Raw genomic sequence first — 25328 nt, forward strand, 5'->3', positions numbered from 1 at the left:
TTGTTATGGTTTTATTCGATTATTCCGGCGTTTTTATATTTGTGATTTAATTAGATTATTGTTTACTTTGTTTATATTATTAGATGATTGTTTAATGTTTATTCTAGACTAATGTTTAATGTTTTAGTATGTAAACTTGAACATTAATTATTATGTTTTTTTATATTTATCTTCTTCTATCGTAGTAATCCGTTCCGAAGAAGACTAAGTACAGTCGAAACGTTAAGCATGTGTATTGTTTATTTAAGAAATTGTTTTTATTTTAATTCAATATCTCTCTGTTGTTGCTCGTGGCCGCTTATAAACATATTAATAGCTAATATAAATTTAATAAGAGTAAAAAGAACATTATGAACTACTTTTTTTCTCGATATAGTTAATATGTAATTATTGTTATGCATTTAAATATTAAATTTAAATACTATTATGCTAAAGTAAAGGTTTTTAATGTGACTTTTTTTGATATAAAAGCAAATTTGCCAGAACGGGGATTTCTATACATTACATTTACGAATTTAATTTTTATGTTTATAAATGATTTTTTAATTAATTATAATTGCAATCTTTATATTTATAAATTTTAAATATATATATATATATATATATATATATATATATATATATATATATGTAGGTCTAGAGGTATGTTCCGGGACTGTTTACGTTTTTTGAAATGTACAGTCCTGGAATATAACGCATATATATGTAATCAGATTCAAAAAATTGTCCCGAAACGTGCCGTAGGACATGAATTTTTTCCAGGACAGTCCTGGAAAGTTCTTTATACACTCTTAAACTATTCGACCAAATTTTTACCAAAAGTATATAAAATAGAGGTAGAATTTTCCGAGGAGTGTTATAGAGTGTATAGTTTTTTGTTACCGATCTTTTTGGGAATCGGTATTCGAAATTTTTCCAATTTTTCGGGAAATAATTGACCGAGTTTTAAAGAATTGTATATGAATCAGGGGTAGAATATTTCCCGGGGAGTGTCATAAAGTGTATAGTGGACCAAATTTTATCAAAATTTTCTAACGTAATCATTTATTACCTCTTTTAATACTTTATTGTTATTTGAGCAATTATTTATGCTGTTATTTATGAGCGTAGCATTATTTCTCGCAAATAAATCCGATTAATAAGATATAAATATATGGAACATCTTAATAAGAACTTAATAAGATAAATAAAATAGCAGCGTAAAACACGGATGTAAGAAATGACTGTAAAGGGTAATTCTACCTTTTTGTTTGAAGTACAATACTATAGAAATTACTTTGAGAAAAATAACGCTTTGTTCAAATATTCATTTCCATGGTTTTTCCTAGTTTTACGTAATACTGGTATATATCACAGCTCCTGATGCAGGAATTTTTAAGGTGCGAACATCTTTGATAATATTCCTATTAAAAAAAAAATTGAACAGACATGAGCACACACACATTTGAGATAAGGAGGATAATCAAGAGATGGCGTATATATAATGCGCCTCTTACGCTTTAATATCATATTACACATAAGATGTATTTTATTTTATAACGCGCGTAATTAGCATGCTACATGTGAAGAAGAAAATATGCTTACCCAATAAGATGATGAGCATTCGTAGTGGCATAATAAATATTTAATTGATTTGATACGTGAACAAGCGTTGATAAATCAACAATTTTCTCTTCATTTGCAAAGTTTACCACTACGTAAACCGATTTCTCCCCATCCGCTTTCCTGTAATAACAAGCACATAATAATTTTATTATTGACGTTCAGTTTTAAGTGCTACGTTATCTCGCCAGGAAAATTAAATATTACAAATATATAGATACTAGCACACACTAATAAAAAATCAAATATATTTTTAAATATACAGGGTTTCAGAATTGCACGGCACTATTTTAGGGAAATATTTTCTTGGTCAAACTGAACAAAAAAGTTTATATAAACATATGTCCCAAACTTATTTATTAGTAAGATATTAAAAAGTAAAGATTATTTTTAACAGTAATACATTTACAGTATGTTTTCAAAGTGGCCGCCGTTTTGTTGAATGCAGCATTCAGCACGATGTGTTTCTCTGGCACGTCTTATGCTAGGTCTACAATGCGAGTCGTAAAGTCGTGAGTCGTAAGAATTGACCAATCACAATCGAATTTGAGAAGAATAATCGACTGTGATTGGTCAATTCTTACGACTCACGACTTTACGACTCGCATTGTAGACCTAGCATTATGGATTATTCCTGATAGCTGCTACAGCTTCCATTATGCGATTTCTTATGATTAATTCTTCTTGCGTGCCAATAGGTCTACACTCTACAATAAACTAAAGACTATCCAAATAGTCATTAGACTATTTCTATGGGAATTGGATAAAGAATTTATTGTAGATTTATTGGCACGTAGAAGATTTCAACAAAACGGCGGCCACTTCGAAAACATACTTTAAATGTTTTACTGTTAAACGTAATCTTTACTCTTTAATATCTTACTAATAAATAAGTTTGGGACATATATTTATATAATCTTTTTTTATTCATTTTGACTGTATATTTTTCCTCGCGTTCGTTCCAGTATTCTGCGCTATTTCGAGTATCTCGGCGTATCATTCTGCGCGTTGACTATACGATACCGTAATACGCCTCATTTCTGGCGTCCGCGCTATCAAAAGTTTGATGTTTCATTTCTGACGCCCGCGTGATCGACTTTGATTTGTTCAATTGACTGAAGCCGAATTGGCATTTATTGTTTTACCCGCGAATTACTAAGGAATAAATGTTATTTTTGAATTGTTAATCGCTTGAGTTTGTGGCCTTATTTATTGTATGTAACCCCGCCGGATATCGCGCTGCCCTTCATCAACCCCGCCCCAGCCCTTAGGTCGAGCTAGCCGATTCCTCGCGTACATCCGCACGTTTCGTCTCGCGTCTTGTCTTGGTTCTCTTTTGCGATTTCGCGGACGCGAATTTACGCGTCTGGCGCCCAACAGCAAAATCGTTTCGTGGAGTGTCGGAGGTGCGAGGGAATCGTCGGAGAGGCCTATCACTTTTCTCTCCTTTCCCCCTTTTGATCCGGCACACGTCCCGGCGCGGTCCGGGAGTGCAAAAAGCCGTGACAATATATACATATATATATATATATATATATATATATATATATATCCTACCTGGTAAAAGCGAGAACATCATCGCCCAATAATTTCGTCGTTAATTTCGTGGTTGGACGTTTAACCGCAGGCCATTTTCGTAGAGCAGAAACTGCTTTATATAGAGCGTAGTAGGAGTTGTTCTGTTTCTTTTGCGCGGCTAAATTAAGTGTCACGTAGTTTTTATTAACTGATAGCCACGTTTTTGGATTTGTAGAGAATCCTAAAATTTTATAATTGAAATAAATCTCAGATTTTTTATCAAACATAAGTCCTATAATTATATGTATATCGCTTTCATATAACTACACTTTCAATATTATGGTATATGATGGTATGATATTATAGTTTCAATAAAATATAATGCCTTTTTGATACAAAATATGACAAATCCAAACTGACAGCGATAGGATGTTATAATACGATCGATAAGCAACTTGTTTCATCAATATAGTTTTTCACCCACTTTTTTTCGTAATCTCAAAATGTGACATATAACCTGACAAATGTGTCGTGTTGATTCTTAATATGTGGGCCATGAAACGAATCTGAGATTGAAAGCGTGCTACGTTCGATATAAACCAGTTTTTATGGTGTGACTAGTTATACTAAAAAGAAATGGAATTTCTTACTATTTATTAAAAAGTCAATAGTTTGATTAATTTTTTGAGAAAAAATCTATTTGCTTTGCAAACGTTATAGCGAAGTAATATTTAACTTGGTCGATATTTAAAAAAAGTCGATAATAACATTAAATATTCCTCTGTTTTAAAATTATTAATAAACTTGCAAAAAATATGTAACAAGCTTCATGCATACATTGTTTTATCAATGATTCAAATATTTTATTAATTGTTGACCAACGAAAGATAGCTTGAAATTTTTCAATCAGCTTAATTTCAACTTGAACTGCTTCTGTGAATTTTTGTAATTAGTTTCGACAGATAATAGTCAGCTTAAATTGCGTTTTAGCTTAAATTGTGGACCTAACTGATAGATTGACATAGCGATTTTAGAAGGTGCTGGGGGGGGGGGAGAGGAGATAAACTTGTACCAGCCGAAGTGGTGTCGTCCCATTGAAACGGTGTCCTTGCAGGATCCCGAGACGCTTTCTCGTAACCATCTCTGCCGGCATTGCAACCTCGCGGATCTTTGGTGTCTTTCCATGAGATCCACGTGTCCTCCATGCCGATTTCTTCGCCGTTATAAGTTACACCCACTCCCGGAAGCAATAAAGTTATCATAGTTATAGCTTCCGCTCGTTGCCGTCCATAACGGGTGACTAATCGCGATACGTCATGATTTCCAGCCTGCGAAAAAATATAATTTTGTGAAACTACATTATCGACTTTATTTAACATGCCATTTTTAGAGAGAGAAGATAGCAATATTTTGAAGCAATTAACGACCATTAATTTTTAAGCTACAGCATGTAACTTTAGAGAGGTTTTAGTTTGAAGATGATGGAATGTTTTTCTAAAGTGGCGTTTGATATATTTACTTACAAAACAAGATTATAAGCCGTGGATGGTTAAAAAATGGTTAAATTCATTAAATCATTTTATATTTGCTATAGACGATCTTATGCCAAAGATCGCATTAATTACTTATATTTACATTTTTGTTTCATGTGTTGTACTTCAAACTTAATGGCCAGGTACTTATTTAATAAGGTAATTAAAAAAGATTTAGCAGTGAAAATGAGTGAAAAATGCAGTTTTTTACCACTTTTCCGAAAAAAATTTAATGTTTAGAGGCTTTGAGCGACCTAAAAATATTAAGTTATAGCGCCTGCTCTTCAAGGGTCTTTATTTGAGAGTTCGTAGAACGAATTTAAGGGGTAAGACTTAAAATCAAATTTTTGACCTAAAAATAATATTGTCACCTTAATATATATATATATATATATATATAGATATATATATATGTAGGTCTAGAGGTATGTTCCGGGACTGTTTACGTTTTTTGAAATGTACAGTCCTGGAATATAACGCATATATATGTAATCAGATTCAAAAAATTGTCCCGAAACGTGCCGTAGGACATGAATTTTTTCCAGGACAGTCCTGGAAACTGCCAAATGTCCTGGAATATACCGATGTAAAAAATAAAAGTCCCGGAACATACTTCTGGACCTACATATATATATATATATTAGGGTGTGTCATTTTGGAGTAACTTTTTTTTTTATTTCACGAATAGCATATATACTTGCAGGAAGGTAAAATAAGATACCTGTTAAAGTTTGAGCCCTTAATATTAATATTAACAGGTCGCTCATCGCAATTTTTTATTTTTTATTTAGTAAGGTAGAAAAAATTTTATAACTATCTAACAAACAGTAATACAGCATTGCTCCACATAGATTTTTGTAGTAAATTTACCGCTCTACAAAAAGATCATTTTTTCATAAATTCAACCGTTCAAATGATATTCAAAGTTAAAGTTTGATAAATTTTATAAAACTTGTTTTTGCTTCTTATGAATTTTGTATCATATCGACTATCAAAAATTATGAAATAATACATATTTTTGTAGAAAATTTAACGATCTACAAAAAAGGTCTCTTATATTTTTTTCATAAATATAACCATTTAGACAATATTAAGGTTTACATTTTGAAAAAATATAAGAGACCTTTTTTGTAGATCGTTATATCGCGTTATATCGTTTATTGCGATAAGCAACCTGTTAATATTAATATTAAAGGCTCAAACTTTATAGCCCAGTAAAATGACAAAATTTGGAGGAAATAATACTGACTGGGCTAAAGCTTTGTAAATAGGCTTGTTTTAGGGTACTATTTAACATATTAAAAGTCCCCACGTGTAGACGCTACGTTGCGGGCAGGGGAGGGTCCAAAAGGTCCAAAAAATTAGTTTTTTTACAAATAACTCGGAAAATATCAACTTTACGGAAATTTATGTAGATATTAAAATTGTAGCTTACAAAATTCCGCACAATTTGTTTTTTATTCAAGTCAGTACGACCAAATGGAGCAGAGATAGAATTTTTTAAACACCAGTAGTTTTGCGACGCAACGAAAACGCGTACGTGCTTCGCGCATTTTTCGGTAATATCTCGAAAATGGACTTTCGAATCGAAAAAATGTTTTAAATAAAAGTAGTAGAGAATCTAATTACGAACAATTTCGTTTTTTATTCATTTTGTACGGTCCAAATTCGCCGAGTTATTAATTAAAAGACAATTTTATTTTATGTTGATAGTGGATGTTTTGCATGTAAAAATCAGTATTAACTCTGAAAGTATAGGTCGTACACATATAGTATGTATAATAAAAGTTAAAGAGAATAAAATTTTGAACATGTTGATGTATGCATGAATCCATTTTAGTAAAGATAGCTTAAAGTTAAGAGCAAAAAACATGAAAAAATGTCATTTTTTAGTGCATTTTGGAAAATAACTTTTTCTAATTGGTTGGAGGCAGTAATGTTATGTATTTTTCTTGAAGATATTTTAATTATCTTAAAATGAGACGTCGTAGACCTTTTTTTATTAAAACGTTGATGAATTACAGGCGTTTAAATATTGAAGAAAAAAAATCAATTTTTGTTAAATTAACATTTTAGTCCAAAAATATATGGATAATAATTTTTCAAAAATTTATTTTACCTTCTTTTCATTACTTCATATATATAAACGTGCTGGAGTAGTATAAGTCCTTCGCAAAATATGTTTTATTTAAAAAAAAAAGTTCATGAATATTGCTGTATTTTTGATAAATTGTGGAAAAATGCATTATCATTCCTTTTTTTGTAAATATCTCCGTTTCTATTAACTTTACGAAAAAACTTCAAGAGACCGAAATTAAAGCTGACAAAATTTCCTATAAAATAGAGTTTATGACATGTAATTTTGAATGCATTGTGATGGGAAACTGGCGTTTCAAAAGACAGGTAAGTTTACGTATGTAGCAGATCATCATTATGAGTCGCCTGAAATGATGAAAAAACGTGTCCTTAACATTTTTCTGTACTTATTGAAGTGTCAGAAGTTATTCTTGGGGTCTTTCTGAATCGTTTGGTACTAGGCCGATATTTTTAGGACCGATAGTACTGTACATAGGTACTAAAGATTGAGAAGAGTCCGAAGTCGGTATGCGGCACGCGGTGTGGCAAACACGTTACGACTCGTTTTATTTAAAAAATCATAACTCACGAGCAAATTGACGAAGCTTAATGATCAAATACGCAAATTAAAGCTAAAAGTAGTGCGAATGAGAAAAAAATATGAGATAATTATTAATTAAATAAGAATACTTAATTTCATCGCCACAAATTTGGTAATTTTTAAATGGTACAGAAGGACTTTAAGGACTTAAAGAATGCTAGAAAAAGAATTTCTGAATAAGAAAAACAAATTTGAAGTGTGACAGATATTTTTTTATGTAAAAAAATTAATTTATTATTTATTATTATTATTATTATTATTATTATTATTTATTATTATTATTATTTATTTATTATTTATTATTTATTATTTATTTTTAATTTTTTTTATTAATTTATTCATTTATTCATTTATTAATTTTTTTTAATTTTTTTTTCTTAAATTAATAGCATGTAAATGCAAATCAAATTGCACCGGGTCATGTGGCTGCAAAAAGGCAGGGTTAAGATGTTCTGACCTCTGTGCTAATTGCAAACAGAACGGCTGCCTAAATATGTTCGTATCTAACAAAATGAACGATTCCGAATCGGATGAAGACTATTCAAATAGTGCAAATGAAAAAGAAGAAGAAGAAGACTAACAACTAATTTCCATCGTATCTCTTCTATGGCGGTTATAAATTATTTAAATATTCATATTTCCTCAATTTTTCACTGTACAGAAACGAATAAAACACGAAATTGTTCGTAATTAGATTCTCTACAACTTTTATTTAAAATATTTTCGATTTGAAAGTCCATTTTCGAGATATTAGCAAAAAATGCGCGAAGCACGTACGCGTTTTCGTTGCGTCGCAAAACTACTGGTGTTTAAAAAAATTCTATCTTTGCTTTATTTGGTCGTACAGACTTGAATAAAAAACGAAATTATGCGGAATTTTGTAAGCTACAATTTTGATATCTACATAAATATCCGTAAAGTTGATATTTTCCGAGTTATTTGCGAAAAACTAATTTTTTGGACTTTTTGGACCCTCCCCTGCCCGCAACGTAGCGTCTACACGTGGGGACTTTTAATATGTCGAATAGTATCCTAAAACAAGCCTGTTTACAAAGTTTCAGCCCAGTCAGTATTATTTCCTCCAAATCGACAAATTTCGAGTCATTTTACTGGGCTATTAACAGGTATCTTATTTTACCTTCCTGCAAGTATATATGCTATTCGTGAAATGAAAAAAAAATTGCTCCAAAATGACACCCTAATATACATATATATGTATGTATAATAGCGTATCTTGAATTGCAATGTATACTTCAAAAAGAAAGTATATTGCATAATATGCTAAAAAAAATGTCGAGCCTTCAATCACAAGCAATATTTGGAGATTGATTCTTTCTAGATTCGAAAGACTCGTTTCTCTCGACTTACCACCCAGTTAGCAGTTCCTCTTAAAACAGGCATGTTTACCATCCATCTGTCGATCAATCTCTTGAAATCAGTTGCTTTAGAATCTTGATTCGTTTCGTCAAGAAAACCAAAATTAAAGGGAAAGTGTGCGCCGTACACATAATACTTCATCGTATGCGTTATGTTTCCATTAGCCTCCATCATCATAACTCTTTCCGAATATTCATCTATCACTTCTCGCCATTTTTTGACTATTTCGTAGGTGCGCGGCTGACTCTTGGTGTATATCTTATGCGTGTAGCCGTAGTCCTCGGGATTTGGATTACCCGTAAGTGGTTCGTCCAAGAATCTGACATCCTCGCACAATTGTGGTATCGCGTCCACCCGAAAGCCATCCACCCCCTTGTCGAGCCAAAATCTCATGACATCCTGAGGGCAGAAGTAGAGAGCACAAGATATATACTTGAGTGAACCATCTATATGCATATACCTTCCCGATCTATATAAGTATGTATCTTTAAGTGGATTAAACCTATATATACAATATTTCTCATTAAAGGCGTGCATTCGATCGAAGTAATAGTTTGCATACAAAAATTATGTGAGATAATTTGATTAATTATTTTGCTATGTTTTACACAAAATCAAATCGTTAATTCATACATATTTTAGGAAATGGAAAAATTTACAATTAGTATACTGTAACATAGTTACAGTAATGCCTTGATTATATGTACAATATATATGTATATATAGAGGAAAGTCCCCTATTATGAGATAAGCTCCTAATATGCGACAGCGAAGTTTCTGCTAAACTAATAGGCCCTATCTGTTGGTTCCACCATGAACTTATTGCCCTTAGAGTAAAACCTATTTAGTGGAAAATTCATTGTTTGATTGTGCGTGTAGTCGTTGCAGAGAAAGAAATTATGAAATTGGATGTTGTCAAGTGCCATGGATATGAGTCTTTAAACCTTGTTTATTATATAATTAATAAATATTTGGCAATAAGTTCTGCATGCAGCGATAGAGTAAGGTCGTATTAATAGGAAAATACGGGATATGTTGAGTTGCTCAATTGTAGAGATTAAATTTGGTGATCGTGAAACCGCAAGGCGTGGTGCTCGTAACATGAGATACTCAGGGTACTCCTGGGTTGCTGGAGTATGAAAGTTATTGTATAGTAATAAAAGAAGAGAAAATACTATATTAACGTTAAGGGAAGGTTTATACAAATTTATAAGACTGTGCTGACCTTGATTTGAGAGGGAAGGGTGGAGGGGGAAGATTAGGTACAATATTGAGTATAAGTGAGTTTATGATTGTTGCAAATATGCTTCTCCATTACATTTGTCTTTCAAAAACTTTAAATAAAGTTTTTTAATTGCAATATCATGTATTTTGCACTTTATTAGCGATTTCCCGGGGTCTCTCATATTAGGAGCACACTTTTGGCGATTTTGCCGAAAGCTCATTTTTCACATTTTTCTAATTTTCAGCAAAATTAATATTTAAATTAAATTTTACATTTTAGCATCTTAAAGCTTATTAAATTCCCTTCAAAATGACCTACTATATTTTTCAATTCTGCCCATAAACTTCCGGCAATCACACAAAATAGATATGGTATCTCATAATCGGGTACTTTCCTCTATATACAGTATGATTAATTATTTAACTCGAATGATTATTTTGCATCAAATGTAATTTTCTATCAGGTTGAATTAATAAGAAACATAAAAAAGGGAAGATAAGTGTTGCTACAAAATGTTGTTAATTAAATTGAACAAGTCATTCCCGATTAGCTAATATCTTTGCTTCAAAGATAAATACAGGTTTACAAAAAATAATGAGTTGCTGCAGTTGCTTCTCAGTTCTATTTGGCTTTATATTATGAATGTAGCATGTTCCGAGACGAGAAAATTTTGTGACATAAGGGATTTGAAGGGAAATTGAGGCTGCGATAAGAGGAAGCACTTGCCTTGTTGTGGAACACTTTTACGAAAGAAAAGAAATTGAATAAAACCTCGACATCTGTCATGCACGAGCAAATATACGGAATATACTGGCAAAAAATTTTTGTTCCGTAAATAATAAAACAAACAAAAGACACATTTTACACGACTTGGGATTTCGCCAAAATTTTAAGGCCAATTCAAAAATGTTTGCAGATTGTGTCACGCGAGCTTACCGCGCTATTCACTGCACGATAGTTTGTCCAATTCGGATTTTATTGAGTGTACCAGCGTACTTAAGGGGCTTCCCTAGTGTGACAGGGCCCTAAAATGAATGATTTTTAAAAGGAAAAGGACAAAGCCAATTGATGAACAACTTTTCCCACATATTTTACTACATTTCAAGAGTGCATACAAAGAACATTGCACCACTCTTATGGGTTTCGGGGTCCCGGTTAATTTTCATGGGGCGATGATATGTTACTCTCTAGACCTTCCTGATAAAAAGTCTTGCTGGGCACAACCTCTGAAAATTAACCGTTTTCGAGATAATTAACTCTGAAGCTATTTAAAAAAAAAACTATTTTCTGCTGTTTTTCGTGTTTTTTAACAACTTTTTCGCTGAAAATGTTTTTATTCACATACCTTAGACTTATGGTAAAGAAGAGAAGACACAATTACCACCCTACCCCACATATTGGGCCTCTAGATTGCCCACCGGGGCACAGTTTACCATAAAAAAGGTCGTCTTTTTTGTCATCTTTTGTCTTTTCACAACTAATTATTGCGTGATTTGCATTTCTGGAGCTATGAAATAAAATGAAAAGAACAAAAATGCTTTTTCATAAAGTATTTGTTCCCACCGCACTTACTTATTTGTGTGACACGAAATAGTAACTAAGGAAAATGTTCCTTCCTCGTAATATCGATTGTCCGTAGTACGCACGATTCTTCGTGCACGCGCACCGCTGTGCGACTCGTGTAACGAGCAAGTACGCGGTAAAGAGTTCATTTAAAACCGAGTCACGAGGAGATATGTACATTTACACACCGCGAGATTAATCGTAGAGAATAGTCGCGAATACTTTTTCGATTGAGAACGCAATCTGATACACGCCTACATATACTGAACAAGAGATTTGAGAATGAGCGCGACCGGGCTTCTTCTTCCGCGGTTCGTGACTCTCTGCCGAGCTTTTCGTGCGTCGCAAGCACGGACTGGCAAAAAACCAAAACAAGCGCTCGGATAGCTAAGGCGACGCGGGGACCGCGGCGAGGGGCGTTAGGCCTATTGTATTTGGTTTTTTAGGCAATCTAAAGGCCCAATATGTGGGGTAGGGTGGTAATTGTGTCTTCCCTTCCTTACCACAAGTCTAAGGTATGTAAATAAAAACATTTTCAGCGAAAAAGTTGTTAAAAAACACGAAAAACGGCAGAAAATAGTTTTTTTTTTAATAGCTTCAGAGTAAAATATCTCGAAAACGGTTGATTTTCAGAGGTTGTGCCCAGCAAGACTTTTTTATCAGGAAGGCCTAGAGAGTAACATATCATCGCCCCATCAAAATTAACCGGGACCCCGAAACCCATAAGAGTGGTGCCATGTTCTTTTTTTTAAATTTTATATCTATTATTAAAGCCCGTGCCAGCCATTTTTTTGGAGCGAAAAAACGGTGACCACGATTGCAGCCGTTGTAGTTATCTCGAAACAAAAAAGCAAAAGGATTCTTAATCTATTTGAGTGTGGCTATCGTCTGAAGCAGAATCATAAAAAAATATTGAAAATTTTAAAAATTACAGCTAAAAAACGTTTGCTAAAAAAGACGAAAATAATTATAATCGCAATAATTTTTTAAATTTTTAATATTTTTTCATGATTCTGCTTCAGACGATAGCCACACTCAAGTAGATTTAAGGCCGGTTTTCACACGCAATGATTGGTGGCGCCAGGCCGCGCCAGTCGACTAACGCCAGTAAAAATGCAAGTGTAAACACTTGATACAAACTGGCGCTAGTAATGTGGCGTTTACTGGCGGTTATTGGCCAAAGCATATAACCTCAAATTTGGAGGTTATATGCTTGCTGTCATTTACTGTGTGTTTAATAAATGTTAAATATTTTCCATAGTATACGCCAATCACTGTGTAAATACTTGTGAGTTTGCTAGTCGGTTCTGGCGCCAATGAATGCCCAGTCAGTTGGCGCCACTAATCATTGCGTGTGAAAACCGGCCTTAAGAATCCTTTTGCTTTTTTATTTCAGATAACTACAACGGCTGCAATCGTGATCACCGTTTTTTTCGCGGCGCTCCAAAAAAATGGCTGGCACGGGCTTTAATAACAGATATAAAATTTTGAAAAAATTTGTATGCACTCTTGAAATATAGTAAAATATGTGGGAAAAGTTGTTCATCAATCGGCTTTGTCGTTTTCCTTTTAAAAATCATTTATTTTAAGGCCTTGTCACACTAGAGAAGCCCCTTAACAACTTTCGATATTACGCTATGTTGAGAAAAGGTTATACTCTGTAATTAAGTCAGATGGCATTGCTAAATATTCTAAATCATTAAGTTGCTCCCACTCTACAACATTTCATTATTCCGAGTTCTTTTTGTCTCTCTATAAGACGACACGTATTTTTTGTAATTCAAACACGTATATTTTACTCTAATAAATAGAAATACTTTGTAGTTCAATCTGATTGCAACACGCTACCGCTGGATATTTCACCATTTCACTGTTTCTCAAATTACAGGCCTAGGATTTGATCATAAAATATGAATGCTTGCAAAACTTTCATTACTATATAATTTTTGTAACGTAAAAAGAAGAAGACATGACGCGTGTTATAGCGGCTACGGGAAAACTTTAGTCTTTAATTAAGTAGATACAAGTACAATGTGCAAATAATTTCTTTAAAAGTTGTTATTCCAGCTCGGCAAACTTTTGTTTGTTAAACTGATCGTAATTATCTCGCTTCACGCCCGCTGGACATTTGTTACCGTACAGTCGGATGATCATTATCGATCATCATTTTCCTCGTGAAATCGCATTAGTATGCATTGGTCGCGTGATATTTTAAGTGTTTACATCTTTAAAAAATTGGCAAATTGTACGTCCGTTACCTGATTCATTCCGCGAGCATAATTTTACGCTCATCGCGTTCGCGCAACGAGCAGCTAATTACCGCTTCTCGATCCGTGACAACGCGATCAGAGAAAACACTTGCCCGTCCATTTCACGTATATTTTAACAGGCCTTGATTTATCCGCGTCCGCGAGTTAATTACCCTTTTGATGTGAAAAAAAAACAAATGCGGCGTTGCACGATAGATGCGGTAGATGCATAACGCGCCCGCGTCATGTGTCGTGTATCGTATCGTCGTCGATCGTTTTTTATCGCGGTCGCGCGTGATTTTTCTGAAACGTCAATAATTTCGAGCAAATTGCCGAGAGAGCGGAGAGAAGGATAGAACGGTGTTTGCTTTTCGTTTCGCAAACGCGGAACAAAATAAAGAACGGAAAATTTGTCGCGCGCCCGGCGATGATGACGGAAAAGGCGATGTCCTTGCACGATGTATACAGGCCGAATTTATTTTTACCCCTATAATAGTGACATAGACGACACGCTGTAGGCTGTAGGAGCGACAGATTACAATCCGTCGCCCCTACGCAGCTTTGCTGTTGTGCTGTTAACTACTGTATCGCTGTAATCAAAGTCGCTGGTCACCTATGACAACACGAGATAACAACATTATCCGATATCAGTTTTGATCCAAGTTCTGATCGAGACAATTGGATATTTCATTATCGATAATTTCTTTTCATATCAAGCTGCACGTGGGCCACTTATCGGGGGAATTTTGCCTCAAATTTATTAAATATGAAAGTTGTTTGGCTGACAAGCCGTGTTTTAACAATAAGAATAATCGGAAATTTACCGTGATCTCTAGCGTTCATGTAATTCGTAACTATGAGACCCATGAGAATATAAAGCCTTGTGTCCACGATGCTAGAACTGCGTCCGTTTCGGTTTAAGCCAATGAAACTGCTGCTTTTCTGTAAGAGCTGCAAGTTGATTGGCTTAAACCGAAACTCGGACGCAGTTCTAGCATCGTGGACACAAGGCTTAAGAATATAATTGTAAGTTTGCAAAATATATTATATTAATATAAAATTATAACTTTATATTACAACCAATTTGTTTGTCAAAATAAGGAATAGGATGAGAGGAACATTGAGCCAAACTCAATTACGATAGTTATTTCGTACTTCTATACTTATACCTTCATTGCGTTCACTACGTTCTCGTTTTCATAGTTGAGATCGGGCTGCTCCGGTAAGAATTGATGGAGATAATACGCTTGTCGTTCTTCACGCCAGGTCCATGCTGATCCACGGAACACACTCACCTATACGTGCAGATAATCATTCTGTTTTACGTTCAAATATGCATTTAAAGCTACATTGCAGATATAAAATGTCAAGTATGCGTGGATATTCGAAAGAACGTTACGTTTATACTAGCCGGGGGTTAGGATGTTGGCAACATACTCAGTTTGGATAACTTATTTTATGTTGCAAGTAAACGTGCCTACGTGTGTGTATTACATAACACTGATGGTAATTTCGAAATTGCAATGACGAAACACTTGGTGACGAAAAATTTGTAATTGCGATGATGGATCTCTGGTACTTACGTATCTTCGATATGTCGAACAATGGAGTAAATTTTTAAGATGTTATGCATTATTAATTTACATCGACGCTTGATGACAAATAAAAAATAGAGAAAGATTTTCGTCTAATCGATTATCGCAGTTGAGTCGACATTTAACCTTTATTGAAAATAATATGTAATTTACAGATGTTATAGGTCAACTTTTTTCTAAATTGTCTCTACTGTAATAATTGATAAAAGACATCTTTGAGATATCAATTTATATCTCTATAATCTGATCTCAAATGTTTCTGCTAGTGTAACATATAAATCTTTTAACGTTTATTAACATATAATTACATCATATGTTAACAAAACTCGACTATATCTGTTTGAACTTGAAATTCGGATAGCTGCAAGATGACTCATGCACCTTGACGCTAATGCGAATCGTTAATAAGCACATCGTGCAATATTTGTTTACTATAGGTTTTTAAAATTAGTATAAACATTCTCTAATGTTAAGCATTGTTTATATCACACCGCGAGATAGAGAATTAATAATGAAAGCTACCTTAATTTCATTCAGAGAGCACAAAAGAGGATACTTGAAATTTGAATATCGACATAACTCGCGTATTCGGACTTGAATTAATTTACCGACTTTAACAACATCATCCATTCACGAAGCACAACTCCCGCGTCGTCAGTCTTCGTTGTCTTCAGTCATGTTACGGACGTAGCTTCGGATGTTACCTTAATTACTTACCCAATTATTCGGCACCGTAACTGTTCCATTCGGCAGCACTTTGCCTTTATGCCATACGTAATAGTCGGTGTAAGGTTCTATGCTTTGCAAACTTTTTTGGAACCATTCGTGTTGGTCCGACGAGTGATTAGGAACAAAATCCATGATAATTTTTATTGACGCGTTATGCACGGCCTTGTGAGCGCCTCGAAATCCTTCATAGTTCCAAACGTCTTGTCGATGTTGACAAAATCGGAAACATCATAGCCAAAATCGACCATCGGGCTCGGATAAATCGGAGATAACCAGAAAGCATCGACATTCGACTCGGTGAAATGTTCCAATTTGCTCATAATACCTGTATACAAAAAACTTTTGAATTCTATTGTATTTACGAAATATTTCTCTGCTAGTCTTTTAATGTGCGATTAAATACATAGATAAACGTTTAATTTTCCGAACGTATTTAACTTTTTCTTACAAATGTTTTGTAATCGATTTAATTGTCAAAGTATAACTCAATATAAAATATGAAAAATTTACAACAAATAATTTATTTATTTAGAAATATCCAAAGAGAAGGGGGGGGGAATTGATTCATTGAGTCAAAAATTTTTTTAATCAATTCTTTATTTAACAAAGAATTTGTTGTTGAAAGTAAAAGCTGTAAATTTCTAAAATATCTAAATTTTTAAAACATTTTTTAAACATCTAAATACGTGATAACTGTAGAATAACGTCACTGTAATAACGATATCTCTAACTAAACGAGAAAGAGAGAATACGATAATTTATTCACACTTATTGTTTATTTTTTAAATGCTACTTTATCTTATTATTTAGATTTAGATTTAGAATGACATATTTTTACTTTATATATAATTGTATTGCTCTATATTATCCCTATATTATGGAAATTATAATAAACTTTTCTAGGATTTTATTGTGCAAATGAAAAAACATACCCTTAAGATCCCCGACACCATCACCATCACTATCCTTGAAGCTTCTGGGATAAACTTGATAAAGAGACATTGACTGCCACCATTTTGGACTAGTTTCACCATATGCGAGATTGGACGATAGTAGTATCGTACAAAGTGTTATTACACCATTCATCCTTGTTAGATCTTAAAAATGAATTATAAATAATTATTCATGCATGCGGTAACATCAATAAATATGTATAATAGTATTTGCATAGAGGATTATTCTATAAATAAATAGCATCTTAAGGTGATGCTGGAGTCGTCTAGCTGTTTTACCGGCATTTTTTGTCGTCACGTAGCGTAGTATTAATTTGACAGAATTAAAAATCCTTCTCCAGAATTGCAGTACATACATTAATGATTCGGGGGAACTCCGATTTTATATAGAAAACGAGAAAAAATTACGGAAGTACAGATTTCCTTATCCTACTTTTATCCCAATATGGCGTCTCAAGTTGCGGCGAGATGTCAGCTCGTCACAAGATGTATTTCATATAAGAGATATACCATTGGTACGAACGCGAAAACAAGTTTCTCCGAAATGCACAACAAAAAAAACATCGATAAACCCTCCAAATCAAGATTTGGAAGCGTAATATAAAAGTATATATAATGTCGATGTGCATCGTGCGTGTGCGTGCAATGTAGCGTGCTATCCTTTATGTCTATATCTTTGTCTATACAAAAACAGATATAGTCGATAACATAAAAAATGGTAATTTTGTCGGTTATACAGACAGCTCCAGCATCACCAAAAACGGTAAGAGATAAAGATGGAAAGTTTAGACTTATTGGAGACGTTAGGCTTATTGGAGATATTGTAAAACAAATTTAATATAACTGTTAATTTTAAAAGTAACCAATGACTTGATTAATGTCTAAGATTTTATATTTATTAAACAGATAGATTTGAATTGTTCTTTTTAGTGCCACAAAAAGTATAATATATCTCTTATAACGAATTACATGTCTTTAAATATTAATAGCTCTTGAGCTCAGTTGTCGATTATAATAATGTTTGATGAAACTCTTTTAAACTTATATTACAACATCACAAAACAAAATATAATCTGCAGATTTTTTTAGTAACATTTTACCACAAAAAACGTAAATAAAATCTGAAAGATTTTTGATTCACATATACTTTCTCTATATAACCTATTTATACAAGCATTATCTATAAACTCAAGTTATTAGACGGAAATTGCAAACATGTGTGATGTGTGCGGTGGCAACACATGCATATATTATATTATATGTATATACATATATATATATATATATATATATATATATATATATGTATAATATCTAGCAAATACAACTTTGCGATGTATTATGTAAGCTGCGAGACATCTGTATAAGCAGTTGTTTCGCTATATCTCAACAATTCTAAATCACAAATTGATTATTTATTTATCAAAATTAAATCAAATTACATAAAGTTATTATGATACGTTTAACAATGTTTAAATATATATTTTGTAATTTTTTAAAAGTAAAATAAATTATATAAATTATTTATTGCTCAAATATTAGGAGACATCTCGTGCTTTTTATTATCGGTTCTAACATTGATTCGTCTTGTATACATATATCTTGAGATACCTCGATGTAACAGCAACTTAATTTTTGTTACTGTATTTCTATTATAAAGTTTGTAAAATGGTAAGTAGCAATGAAATTGTTTCTACAAATTGCGCACTTATTAATAATTTATCGACACAAATACTTATGTTCGGACTAATAGAGACTTCTCGGACACTTACTATATGATCTAGGGTTGGCATGTTTTAAACAATTTGTTTAAAACTGTCTGTTTAAAACTGATTTAAAACAGTGGACACTGTTTTAAACATTTTTGTTTTAAACAGTTTTAAACTACTGTTTAAAACTGTTTAAAACACTGCAATTAAAAACATGCGATTATTTAGAAAAAATTGCAAAAAAAAACAAAAACTAAACCTTTATTTAGTTTTTTATCTATATTATTTGTGTAGCATATAAATATAAAGATATATATCAATCAATTAATTTTTATTTCACCCCCCTTCCGGGGTTGAAAAGGCGTTTTTTTCAGTAAAAACGTTCCCAAAAACCTTTACAAATTCTGCTATACAAATAAAATCATATACATTATACATTCAATCATTAATCGTATACATTTTATATCTATAATATAATTTTTCTTATTTTTTTTTTCCCCGACCTGGTCATTGAGCGACCTCACATCTCATTTCCCTTCCCTTCGTCTTCCATCCGGCACCCTTCTGGTCATCTCTTTCAGCTTCCTTTAATTCCGCACCCCTCTGACTTTCTCCTTTCTGTCGTTGCTCTTCCCTTTTCTTTCCGGCTCTCTCCCTCCTCTTGTTTGATGCCTTCCTTCTTTCTTATTCTACGTTCACTCTGCAAATAACTGCATTAAAGATTATTCTTACATTCTTACAATCTTACTTCCTTCTCCCCTTCCTCTCTCTTAATGCTTCTCTCTTTATCTCCTTTTATCTCTCTTTTCCATCCTAAATTTCTCCTATTCTTTTTTCTTCCTATCTGCTTCGTCCTCGTCCGTATCCATAAGGAGATTCTCCTCCATCCTTTTCGCTCTTTCTTCCTCCATGATCCTCTTTGGCCTCCCGCTTTCCTCTTCTCTCCTCTCTTTTCTCCTTTCTTTCTCCTCTCTTTCTCTTACCCTCGTTTCCACCGACTTGTCCTCGTCCATTTTCACCCTCAATCTGCTCTCTTCCTTTCTCTTTGAATCCAATACCTTCCGCTTATCCTCCTCAACAAAAATCATCTGTATTATTCTCTAATCTTTCTGACTAACTTGCCGCTGTATTAGCCTGCCTTCTTCTTCTCTCCAGCTCTGCCATCCATTTATCTCTCTCTCCTTTACTATTCAGTATCCTTATGATCTTCTCGCCAATTCCTTCTGGCTTCTCCTCCTCCTTTCCTCTTGTGCACCGCTCTAACACACGCTCCCATGTCTCTGGTTCTGCACCACATATTCTACAGCTTCTTTTCTCTATTGGTTCCCAATATCTTCCACCTCTCATCTCATTACCTAGCCTAAATCTCGCTATCCTGATCATGGACTTCTCTTTCTCTTTTTTCTCTAGGTATTCTGGCCTTCTGATTTCTGCTATCTCCCTGTACCACCTGTTATATCTAGACTCTCTTACTCTTTTATCTCTCTCTTGACTCTGAATGTCTTTGTCTCTTCTTGTTATCTCCTCTATACTGCCTCAGCCATTTCCTCTTTTCCTTTCTATCTCCTCAGTTGCGTATCCTCTTTTTTCATAAAAGCTCCTTCTCTCTTCTTCCCAATTTGCCTTTTCCTTCCTGACATTCCCTTTTATTTCTTTCCAGCATTGTCTTGCAATCTCATTTCCCTCTCCCCTTTCCAGTTTTTCCTCGTATTTCATCGCCCTTTTACCAGCACTTACTCTCATTCTGTCCCTCTTGGTTTCCTCCCTTATCATGTATCCGGGTGTGCTCCAGTCTAGGCCCAATGTCCACCTTATATACCTTTCGTGCATTCTTTCTATTTTCTCTCTCTCTTTCCATCCTCACACTTCTGCTCCATATAAAGCTATGCTTGCTACCAGTGAATCGTATAACTTAATTCTTCTTATCCAGTCTCCTCCAAATAACTTTTTTCCTATTCCCCAAACCTGTTTCATTGCTATGGTAGCTTTCCTTACTCTTTTATATGCGCCTCCTGTCCTCCGTTCTTTTGGAATGTGTAGCCTAGATATCAGAATTCCTTTACCTCTTCTATTTTTTCTCCCATCCATTTCCATTCCATTTTCTTCATTTTACCTACTTCCTTCCTAAATCTCATTACCTTTGTTTTCCCTACATTCACTCTCAACTTTTTTCTGTCGAAATATTTCTCCAGTCTTTTCATCGTTCTCTTCATCTCCTCTTCGTCCTCTGCTATAGCTACTATATCGTTTGCGTATGCTAACGTCCAAAATTTTATTCTCCCTACTACCACGCCTCCATCTTGCCCCCTTCTCATTGTTTCCTCTAAATCTGCCAGCAGTAGTATGAAGAGCATAGCGCTCAGCGGGCATCCCTGTCTGACTCCTTTGACCATGCAAAAGCATGATCCCTTTTCTCCTTTCACTCTTACCACGCTTCTTGTCTCTTCGTACAGATCTTCTATCCTAGTTCTCAGCTGTTCACTAATCCCTTCTCTTTTCAGTGCCTCCCAAATTTTTTCTCTGTTCACGGAGTCGAATGCTGCTTTCAGATCAATAAATATTTTATTTTAAATCTTCTTGCATAGATCAAAGCTATCGTGTTTTTTTTTTGCTTGTTTAAACATGTTTTTTTGTTAAAACATGTTTTTTTACCTTAGTTAAAACATTGTTTTTTTTTTTGTTTAAAATAAAAAAACATGTTTTTTGCCAACCCTGTTTTGTTTAGTCGGAATCTTTTCCTTTTTATAGCCGCCCTTAGTTTAAAACACAAATATAAATATATATATAGTATGTTCCGGGACTTTTAACATCGGTATATTCCAGGACATTTGGCAGTTTCCAGGACTGTTCCTGGAAAAAATAAACAATGTTTTTTTGAATCATTTAAACATAAAAAAAACATACATATATGTATTCTCTTTGAATTTTTTTTTTAAGAAAGTTATCAGTGCTACAAACAACTAAAGCAGTGTCTCTCAAAATGATAAAACGCAAAAATTAATGGACTAACAATACGTGGAACATATATATATATATATATATATATATATATATATATATATATTCTACGTATATATACGCGCGCGTACGCAGGCTTCCTACTTTAAATCCATTAACTTTCCATGAAAGATTTTCTGGTCAATTTAGAGTGACTCCCATTATATCGGTCAGTATATAAACATACAATATGATAATGTAATAAAAGGAATTTTACGAAAAAATTAATTTCAATAATATTAACTTTGCTCAAGAAAAATTTAATCAGCGATAATATTTAAAAGATATAACACGTTATATAAGTGATTATTGTTGATAATATTATATCATACATGATGTAATATTGAAGAACTTACTGATAAGAAGATTATAGAAACGACTGCATATTTATATTAAAGACTAATATTCAATTTTAAATTTGCGTATACTAAAATGTGTGTAATATCTGAATAGTTACGTAAATATCTATTTATATCCTTTCGCCCAGCTAGTCTTCATACAACGTTTACATAAAAGAAAGATATTTGTTAATTAGTATATTTTATATCTATAACTTTATTTTTCCTGAGACAATATTACTTTATCAATTAAATCAAAACTACTTACGTCATTGTATCTACTTAGTTTTATTATATCTTTTTTTAGATGACATTTTACACGTTTTTAGCATTGTCTATAAAGATTATATTATCAAGAGACACGGTAGTGTCACGCGCAGCGTGAGATAACAACTTACGTCAAAGAGAAAATTATGCTATATATTTCTATAAACAGAATAGTTGTAATTTGTTATAACTTTTAGTTCATTAATATAGATAAAAAATTTACCGCGTTTTATTATATGTTATAATATATGTTAATTGGGCAATGAAAACAATAAAGTTATAGAGTTACTATAAAAATAGAGGTAGCTGAATTAATTTGAAAGAAATATAAAACTTGTTTGAGTTGTTTTTTGCCGCTAACTGCAGAAAATTTGATGCATTTCGACAAACGTGATTGAAAATATTTAAAATAAAGATAAATTATAATTATTTAAGTCTGTACATTATTTGGTTTTTATTTTCTATACATAATATAAAACAAAAATTATCTGTGTTTTTATTTGAGAGAGAGAGAGAGAGAGAGAGAGAGAGAGTGTGTGTGTGTGTGTGTGTGTGTGTGTGTGTGTGTGTACGAGAGAGTAAGAAAGTTTTACGTTTTCGATCTTTAACGCAATACTGCATGTTCGGTCTTTCGAAGTAACTTTACATCTAAAAATATTTAACTTTAATGTAATTAATTTTTATTAATGTATATATAATAAAGTATTATCAGATCAATTTGATATATTGAGGAAAAACAATTGGTATACCTATAAAATAAATTCTGAATTGCAATCAAATCACACATTTAAGAGAAAATAACTGCAATATTGTTATTGTTTAAATAGTTCGGTATAACTTACCACATAATTGACGCATTTATTGACGTTGCCTCTTTTATTACGTCCTTTGTATTTGCCTCACAAATAATTACATGCTTGTCACGTATTATTAAATAATATTAGTGAGTGATATTTTGTAGATCGTTAACACACACACACAACACACACACACACACACACACACACACATTTTCATCGTTTCTAGAGTTTGCATACATATATGTTTGCAACATAATTAAAATTTATCTAATTGTCAATGATCTAATATACCTTTTCTGCAATAAACCCTATATTTAACCATGAATATCTTATTAACTACAGCGAACACAAAAAGTTCCTTTTAAGGGCTAAAAGTTCTAACAATATAAGCAGTTAAATTTAAGCAGGAACAGAATAGTCCAAGTATAAATCGGAAATTATGCGCACATACACATTACACACATAATATTATTGCGCATATATAAAATAAGAAAATCATATTAGCACATTGCACACATAACTATTGGTCACATACAAACGTATTGCACACATAACTTATTGGTCACATACACTTTGCACACATGACATTGCACACATAATATTATTGCGCACACAAAATAAGAAAATCATATTAGCACATTGCACACATAAAGTTATTGCGCACATACACTTTGCACACGTAATTATTGTGCATATACGCATTGCACACATGGCGTTTTTGCGTGAAACGAAAGAATCTGACAGAAAAAAGTGTCGCTCTGTTTCGCGAAGCAAGATGTTAAACGCGCAATAATGTTATGTGTGCAAAGTGTAATATGTGTACAATACGTTATGTGTGCAATGTGCTAATATGATTTTCTTATTTTACGTGCGCAATAAATTTATGTGTGCAATGCATACCTATATGCACAATGATGTCATGTGTGCAAAGTGTTTGTGCGCAATAATGTCATGTGTGCAAAGTGTTAATATTATTTTTTATTTTATTATGTGTGCAATATAGTTATGTGTGCAATGTGTGTGTGGACAATAATGTCATGTATGCAATCTGCTTGTGTGTATATGTTTGGCCATGTGCGCAAACGTACATTCGTATTTTTAACTATTACATGTGCGCAATAATGCTTGTAGGCAATCGGCAATGTCGGCAAACGAAGCTGTTGGCAATCAGGATTGTAAGCAAACGGGAGCCCCTCCGTAGAATAATGAAAGAAAGCGAATAATAATATTGATTTTTACATTTGCAATTTTGCAAAATTGAATGCGTCTATAAAATGGAATTTTTTAATATAATTTTTTCTGTTTTTTTTTTTTTACAACAATCGATTTCTTTTATTATTCTACGAATAAAAGTATAAAGGTAAGTCATTAAAAAGTGAATACTTTATGAGATATTTTCACATATTATATTAAAAATATTATAAATTTTACAAAATTTTAAATATCTCAGAAAATTTGTAATGAAACAGAGCTTTATTATAGTGTTTTGAAAACGTCTCGACGAGATCTACAACTTTTATTTCAAGGAAAAAGTCAAGTTTTATTTGAGAAATTAGTCTTCTTTAAAATTTTTTGAAAACGACGATATCTACGATATAACTCATATCAGAATCATGTGTCCCCCTTTAGACCATACAACTTTTGTTTGTTTTTCCGTATTCTTTATATTTTTCGAGATATTTGCTTGCGTCGTTTAATGATTTAGGGCCAATTTTACCAACCACGGTTAGCTTAACCGACGGTTAAAGTTAGCAGGATTGACCAATAGAAATAAATCCACCCTGCTAACTTTAATCGTCGGTTAAGCTAATCGTGGTTGGTGAAATTGGCTCTTACCCCTGTATATTCTGAGGAGTAGTATACGAGAATTCATGAAAAGTAATATACTACTGTAAAATATTACAGGTACTTCCTGAAAATTTATGAGAAATAATATACCTACTACTAGAGATGTTATAGAAATGTTCGAAGTATATTATATACGGTACGTATATTTACAGTACGAGTACCGAACATTCGAATGATATCATGTGCTGTATGGGTAAAGAGATCGATGCCTTTGTATTTTTCCGGTTATTGTACGTGTATATGTTTGTATATGTGAACCGAAAGTATATTCGTAATTCGCCAACGATATAATAAATATTAGTCATTCATCGACTACAATTGGCAAATAATTATCGTGACGATTCGATCA

At 33.0% G+C, this 25328-nt stretch overlaps 1 protein-coding gene and 1 pseudogene across 1 annotated transcript in view; one reads left to right on the plus strand and one right to left on the minus strand.

Annotated features, from left to right (window-relative positions):
• LOC139822894 (aminopeptidase N-like) overlaps positions 1-25328 on the plus strand; it is an 85946-nt gene that overhangs the window by 27291 nt on the left and 33327 nt on the right. The gene's annotated exons all lie outside the window — the stretch shown is intronic.
• LOC139822893 (alpha-glucosidase-like) lies at positions 1214-17168 on the minus strand (annotated as a pseudogene).

Source organism: Temnothorax longispinosus, chromosome 12 (assembly GCF_030848805.1).
Source record: "Temnothorax longispinosus isolate EJ_2023e chromosome 12, Tlon_JGU_v1, whole genome shotgun sequence".
NCBI classification, from domain to species: domain Eukaryota; kingdom Metazoa; phylum Arthropoda; class Insecta; order Hymenoptera; family Formicidae; genus Temnothorax; species Temnothorax longispinosus.